Here is a 7,500-nt window from a genome sequence, read left to right on the forward strand (position 1 = left end):
ATTCCATTAGGTGTAATGTACGTTATTTTTCTGATAGATTGTTTCATTGTATTTAGACTGCACTTCGATGGGATGAAATTCCATTAGATGTAATGTCTATGAAGTGATTAGCGAGCCAGTTCTCAGTGACTCTACATTAACAGTTTCTTTTTTTTATTTTCTAATTTAATTTTTTCGGGGGGATAATGTTCATGAAGTGATTAGTGAGCCAGTTCTCAGTGACTCTACATTAACTGTTTCTGTGGGGGGGGGGGGTGTTGGGGGACGACGTTTGGGGGTGAGGGTAGAATAAAACTGACCCCCCTTTAATTATCCACGGTGACCCCACTATGCTTTTTAATAAAAGGCAAGCGTTGTAATACAAATTGACTCAAGATATCGTTTGGAGGTAATCTGGGCCGTTTGCTCCCCTCGCCAAATTGACACGCGAAAGCTGTTTTATATATTCCTACATCACCTTTATTGGGGGGGAACGCTGACTTCCCCGGGCCAAAAGCCTCCAAAATTTGGAGGGGGTCCTAGTATTCACTGCTGCATAAAGAGCCTCTTATTAAAGAGTGCCGTGTTTACTTCATACTATAATAGGAAGCAAAATCCCAGGATCAGATAGCTTTTAGGAAGTAATATTCTCTACGTAATAATAATAAAAAAAAAGCCTGACAAAAATAGCTTAAGAATATCCTCTGAAAGTTCTCTCTCTCTCTCTCTCTCTCTTCTCTCTCTCTCTCTCTCTCTCTCTCTCTCTCTCTCTCTCTCTCTCTATCTATCTATATATATATATATATATATATATATATATATATATATATATTATATATATATATATATATATATACGTATACATTACAAAAATGATACCAAATAAAAATGAGAGGTGCACCAGGTCTGGTTTTTTGGAATGAAGATACGAACAATAAAACTGCTTTGTATGCACGGACACAACCACAACACACAAATATCAATATTAAAATAATAATAAATAAATAAAATATATGTATATATGTATGTATATATGTACATATATAGTGCATATATAATAGGTAGATAAATGGATCTACAATATTATCTACGTGATGAGTAAAATATGTAATCATGAACTCATTTTCATTATTCAGCTTACGTGACCCAGCAGTCTGAATATTCTCGCGGATTTCCTTATGTTTACAATCAGTTCAATAATAAATTTCCCGACACACAGAAACATTTAAATAGCTATATATATATATATATATTATATATATATATATATATATATATATATATATATATATATAGGATAGAATAGATTAGATAGACAGATAGATAGATGATAGATATATATATATATATATATATATATATACTATATATATATAAACATATGTACATATATATGTGTGTGTGTCTCCTCCAACAACAACTGTATTCATACAAATACCTTGGCAATTTCTGTACCCTGTAATTATGTTTTTATTTTCTTTGGTAAGTTGACAAAAATGAGTATTTTCGTCATCTGAAAGACGCCTATAATCATCCCCTCTACATCTGCCTTTTTTGTCACAATATACAATTTTCTTTGGATGTCCCATTTAGTAAATACAGTTATTCCATTTTCCTACTATACAAACTACGTTGCCCATTTTCAATATTTTCGGCTAAGTCATCCCCTTAAATAACATGGTATTGGTAAGTGTGCTCCCTGAACGTGGAATTTGTACAGAGATGGTGGAGAAAAACCACTTTTCATTGTGTAGCATAATTTACCTTCATATCATTACAGAGGTTCCTAACGTATCATGAAAACACATTTACAAAATGTCACCATAATGACCAGATGAGAATTCTCTGTTTCAGGACAACTGCTAAATTAACCAGAGAATATAAAAGACGAAAATGAGTACGTGAGGATTTGTGAGAACCAGAATTCGTTTTCTCTCACTGCAGTTAAAACGGCAATTTTCAACAGCCACTCAAACAATCATCAGTTTCCCGCTTCAGCGCTTAATCATCCTGAATCAAATCTATAAATTGCATCTAAGCTCATGAACTAAATATAGAATTTAGGCCAAAGGCCAAGCATTGGTACCTATGAGGTCATTCAGCGCTGAAACAGAAATTGGCGGTAAAAGTTTTGAAAGGTGTACCAGTTGGAAAACCTCAAAGGAGAGGGTGGAAAGTAAGATGGAAGAAAGTGAATATGAAAGGAGGTACAGTAGAAGGAACGAAAGGAGCACTATATATAAAACACTTCCAGTTACTTTATATATAAAGTCAAACTTGTTATATATACTTCAAATATCGACTTGCCAGATCTGTTATTGTGCATCAATTTTGTCATCTATAGCAAGAAAGTACGTTAAAAATTTTGGTAATCTCATAAAAACTATTAAAATCTGCTCTGAAGTATAATACAAACGGACTATAACAGACATTCAGCGGTATCCAAAGACAGGATAATTACGTTACCGAAATAAATGAAAAGCTGCCTAACTAGATTCAAATCAATTCTACTTGCTATCAAAAACGTAAGGACATAAAAATGCTCACATACTTATGTACAAAGTTAGACATAACATTAAAAAGCTATTCAGTCTTTATCATTTGATACTGTAACAATTACACATGTGAAATTCAAAGATATGATCACCCAGTTCTACCTGAGTTAGCTGACTGGTTGCAGAGTTAAAAACACGGCCATAAACATGTTACGGAGTTATGCATGTGGTCGCCTAATGTCTTCGCAAAGGAGCACATGAAGGATTGTGTAAAGCAGGGGCAGAAAGTCATTATTGTGGTGACTAAACGTTTGTATGACAATAACTTGCCTACCTTATTGAGTTACCATCAACCTGATAAAACATTCATTCACGTCAAAGTTGTGGACGCATCCAAATGGAATCACGTAAATCTGTGAAACAATCACCATTCGATAAATTTAACCTCTCGCTCCTCAAAATGGAATCACGTATATCTATGAAACAATCACCATTCGATAAATTTAACCTCTCGCTCCTCCAAATGGAATCACGTAAATCTATGAAACAAACAAATAACTTTAACCTCTCGCTACTGTGAATATTTTACATACCTAGGTAGCTGTTAACTTTAGTAACATTTTTTCACAGATATGATTAAATAAAACAGGAATGTTGTCACGTTCTAAGCAATAAAGCTTCACAAGGATAATGACGGCACAGACAGTCATGTTTCATTCATTCGCTGAGCTCAAGTTTGGGTTTTGGAAATGTCTACGGTAGACATTTCTTCAGTCTGTTTTGGTACCGCTTGGAATGAAGAAATATACATTCTCCTTCAACTTGTAATCTCTCGCGAAGTGTTAGCAATCCTAAACTGCATGCATGTACCGGTAGTGAGCAATAACAATAATATTGGCTTTGTTATGTATCACAGTTTTACACATGCATCATGAACACTTAGAGAGATTCAGTAGAGAGGAAATCGGTGTTAGTGTGTTTAAACCAAAACAATATCTCACAGAGCGTCTACATTTCGCACCAAATTAAAACAAGAATAAAAAAAAAATTGGCCGCTATAGCATACACTCAACAAAATTGCCGTATTCACTTGCACATTAATTTGTTAAATATATTACTACTCTCTCGGTAATTGCATTATACGTTATTGATCACACCTCTCTGGATAATTACATTATACGTTATTGCCCTTACCAAAGTGAATTACATGACTGTTCACCTATGTGGCACTAAGTCATCAACAATACTAGAAGGTACTCTAACATAAGCTTATTATTTTCTTATAGATGCAAATCTAACTGGTTCTCGATGTATTTGACTATCACGTCGCGTCTCACCTAAGTTTAGTACAGACTAACAAGTCGCTTTTGACCTTGGTTTAGCACAATATTATCAATTCCAAATTAATTATGGACCTATTTGTGCAAAGTTCATAAAGAAAATCAGCGTTATTAAGGCAGATTCTTGTATGAGCCCTATGCCTATACGAGACGTTTGTTTGGCGGCCGCTGATTGGCTGGGAGCTGCCTACCTCCCGGTACCAGCCAATCAGCGGCCGCCAAACAAACGTCTCGCAGTCATAGGGTTCATCCAAGAATCTACCTTAAGTGAACCAGCTATACCAGAATCATTCTACGGCTTGTAAGAGCGTTTCCTGGTCATTAAAATGTTGATGATGTTCTCAAGTTCTCTTTGCATAATCAATACAAAGTTTTTTTCTTTTTTTTTTTTAAGGATACAGAAGTCTCGAGGGGGAACAGTAACAGAGAAATAAGATTCAGTTAAAGGTCTGACAAAAGTTTAAACTACGAACCTTGACCCTTCCATATTTCGATAAAAGCTTTCCTTGCCTTATTTAGAACGAGAGAGAAAGAGAGAATGAGACAAAAAACACAAAAATATATAAAATAAAATAAAATAAAAACGTGCGTACTTAAATCACAGACTCAGATGACTCCTGTATACCTTTACGAGGAGTTAGAACCTACCTGAAATAACGAGTTTCATTCCCAGGGTGCAATTAGGAAGGTGTACACGGGTATCATACGCGTCCATACGAACATTACCTACTCCCCACCTTGTCATCAGAAAGTCCCTACAGTAATGCTGGGAATTGTAGACAGATATTACAAAGAAGGAAAAAGAAAAAAAAAGGAGATAACTGTAAGTGGGTTCCGGTTTGCCTAGGATAATTACATCCGCGAAGGGAGTAGTAGGAAGGTTCCTTGGAGGATCGAAGGAACTGCAGTGAGGAAAAGAATACGTGGCGAGGGAATTTTTTTTTTTTTGTCTTAGAGTGAGGGGGAGGTTGGGGGGAGGGGGTGGGAGGAGGAGGAGGGGGTAGTAAGTAAGATGGCAGATGTAATACAACAAAGAACAAGGATAACGATAATTTAAAATCTGTAAAGCTGCACCAGATATGCCGACAGAGAGAGAGAGAGAAGAGAGAGAGAGAGAGAGAGAGAGAGAGTTAAAAATATATTTCAATGACATCAGGCTTCATATAGCGGGGCTAAATCTATTAACGGAAAAAACACTCATATATGTTTCTTTCTCTTTTCTTATTTTTGTGCCTTCAAAATGCATATAGCAGAATGCCATCACTACATCCAGAAAAAAAGTATATGTTATTTACTATACAACCTATTATAAACTGCTATCCTCGAACCGAACAGTAATAAAATCGATTCGTGTTCAGCATGTATTAAGGAGAGAGATACTTTTGACAAGTTCAACGGGCACGTAAAATCTATTGGTGAGAAAGAAAAAATACGAAAAAAATATAAAAAAATACACAGAAAATAATTTCGGGTGAAAATGACTCATAGTATGCTAATCTATTTTGGGTGCACGCCCATTAAACCTACAAATAAATCATGTGTAATGTTTGCTAATTAGGGGTTTGCAAATTTAAATGTACAAATACAGCGAAGGTTACCAGAGCTGCAAATACGGTATCTAAGGAGTTAGGTATTTAGGTGCGTTTGTTCTTACATGTACAAGTATGCAGTAAGCGTATTTAAACTCACGCAATAAACACACACACACACACACACACACACACATATATATACTATATATATATATATATATATATATATATATATATATATATATATATATATATATATATATATATATATATCAATGAAATTTACAACACATCTAAAATACTAACATGTATGTAAACATATTATATATAAAATATATATATATATAATTATCATAATAATATTATATATAGTATAATTATCTAATTAATAACAATATAGATATATTATATATAATATATATTATACTTATATTATATATATCATAGGAAAATAACAGGAAGAAGGTTGTCAGTACCTGCGCTTTCTCTTGTGTTATTCAACCATCTCCCTGTGGTGTTCGCGTATATAATGAAGTGACGCTCATCTACTGTGATTCTTTTAAGCATATTTGTATATATATAATGTATTCTATATATATATATATGTATATATATATATTTATATATATATATATGCTATATATATATATAGATACCACACACGACACACACACACACACACATGTATATATATATATATATATATATATAGATATATATATATATATATATATATATATATATATATATATATATATATATGATACACACACACACACACACAACACACATATATATATATATATATATATATATATATATATATATATATATATATATATATATATTTATATTTATAGATATTTATATATATATATATTGTATATTCATATAATGTGTGTATCTGCGAGCGTGCTTGTGTGTGTATTTTGTATATCTTTCAGCAATACTTAATGTAAGAAATCACAGAATGAATTAAGTGGAAAAGTGGGGTATGTTTAAAATTTATAGGTAAATATTTGAAAATACTGTCCTAGGGGAAATTTTACTCTCTTAATGGATCTTAAAATAAAAATGTAAATAGGAAACGTTTTCTGAGTCTAGCTGTAATTACTATGATGAGTTGATGACTTTGAAGGATAAGAGAGGCAGATGTGACTGACGCAGGCGCTGGAGGAGTTGGTACCATTTCCAAACAAACTGTTTGTGTGACAATGACTATTGAGGACATGCTGAAGGCAATTAAGAGTTGGAAGACTATACAAGCCCAGTATTTGTTGGATAACTTGAGAGATAATGCAATACTGTTAAACAAAAGGTTATACTGTCTCCCTAGATGTTTCTCACCTTCATTGGATGGGACGATACTAGAGGAAGAAGAAAAAAAAAAAAAAGTTAATGTACTGGAAAAGGTATCTTGGTTAATTTTGAGGCGATCTGGGCCTAACGGGAGAAAAAAAAAGTTACCGTATTGGAAAAGGTATGTCGGTAAATTTTGAGGCGATCTGGGCCTAAGGGGAGTGAAAAAAAAAGTTAATTTATTGGAAAAGGTATGTTGATTAATTTTGAGGTGATTTGGGCCTAAGGGGAGAAAAAAAAAACATTAGTGTATTGGAAAAGGTATGTTGGTTAATTTTGAGGCGATCTGGGCCTAAGGGGAGAGAAAAAAGTTAATGTATTGGAAAGGGTATGTTGGTTAATTTTGAGGCGATCTGGGCCTAGGGGGAGTGAAAAAAAAAGTTAATGTATTGGAAAAGGTATGTTGGTTAATTTTGAGGCGATCTGGGCCTAGGGGAAGTGAAAAAAAAGTTAATGTATTGGAAAAGGTATGATGATTAATTTTGAGGTGATTTGGGCCTTAGGGGAGAAAAAAACATTAGCTGGGTATTGGTAAAAGGTATGTGGTGGAATTTTGAGCGATCTGGGCCTAAGGGGAAAGGTATGTTGGTTAATTTTGAAACGATCTGGGCCTAAGGGGAGAAAAAAAAAGTTAGTGTATTGGAAAACGTGAGTTGGTCAATTTTGAGGTGATCTGGGCCTAAAGGGAGAACGAAGGTCTACTGGTTGTGACTAGATAGTGTTTCGGAAGGGGTGTACGGCCTACAAAATACTGGATACAATGTATGAAGGAGATAATGGAATAGAAGGCAAATA

General features: G+C 33.9%; 1 pseudogene; it reads left to right on the forward strand.

Annotated features, from left to right (window-relative positions):
• Positions 1 to 3,951: 3,951 nt before the first annotated feature.
• Positions 3,952 to 7,500, forward strand: part of LOC135214656 (luc7-like protein 3) — a 43,594-nt pseudogene continuing 40,045 nt past the window's right edge.

This window comes from Macrobrachium nipponense, chromosome 46 (genome assembly GCF_015104395.2).
Source record: "Macrobrachium nipponense isolate FS-2020 chromosome 46, ASM1510439v2, whole genome shotgun sequence".
NCBI lineage: Eukaryota > Metazoa > Arthropoda > Malacostraca > Decapoda > Palaemonidae > Macrobrachium > Macrobrachium nipponense.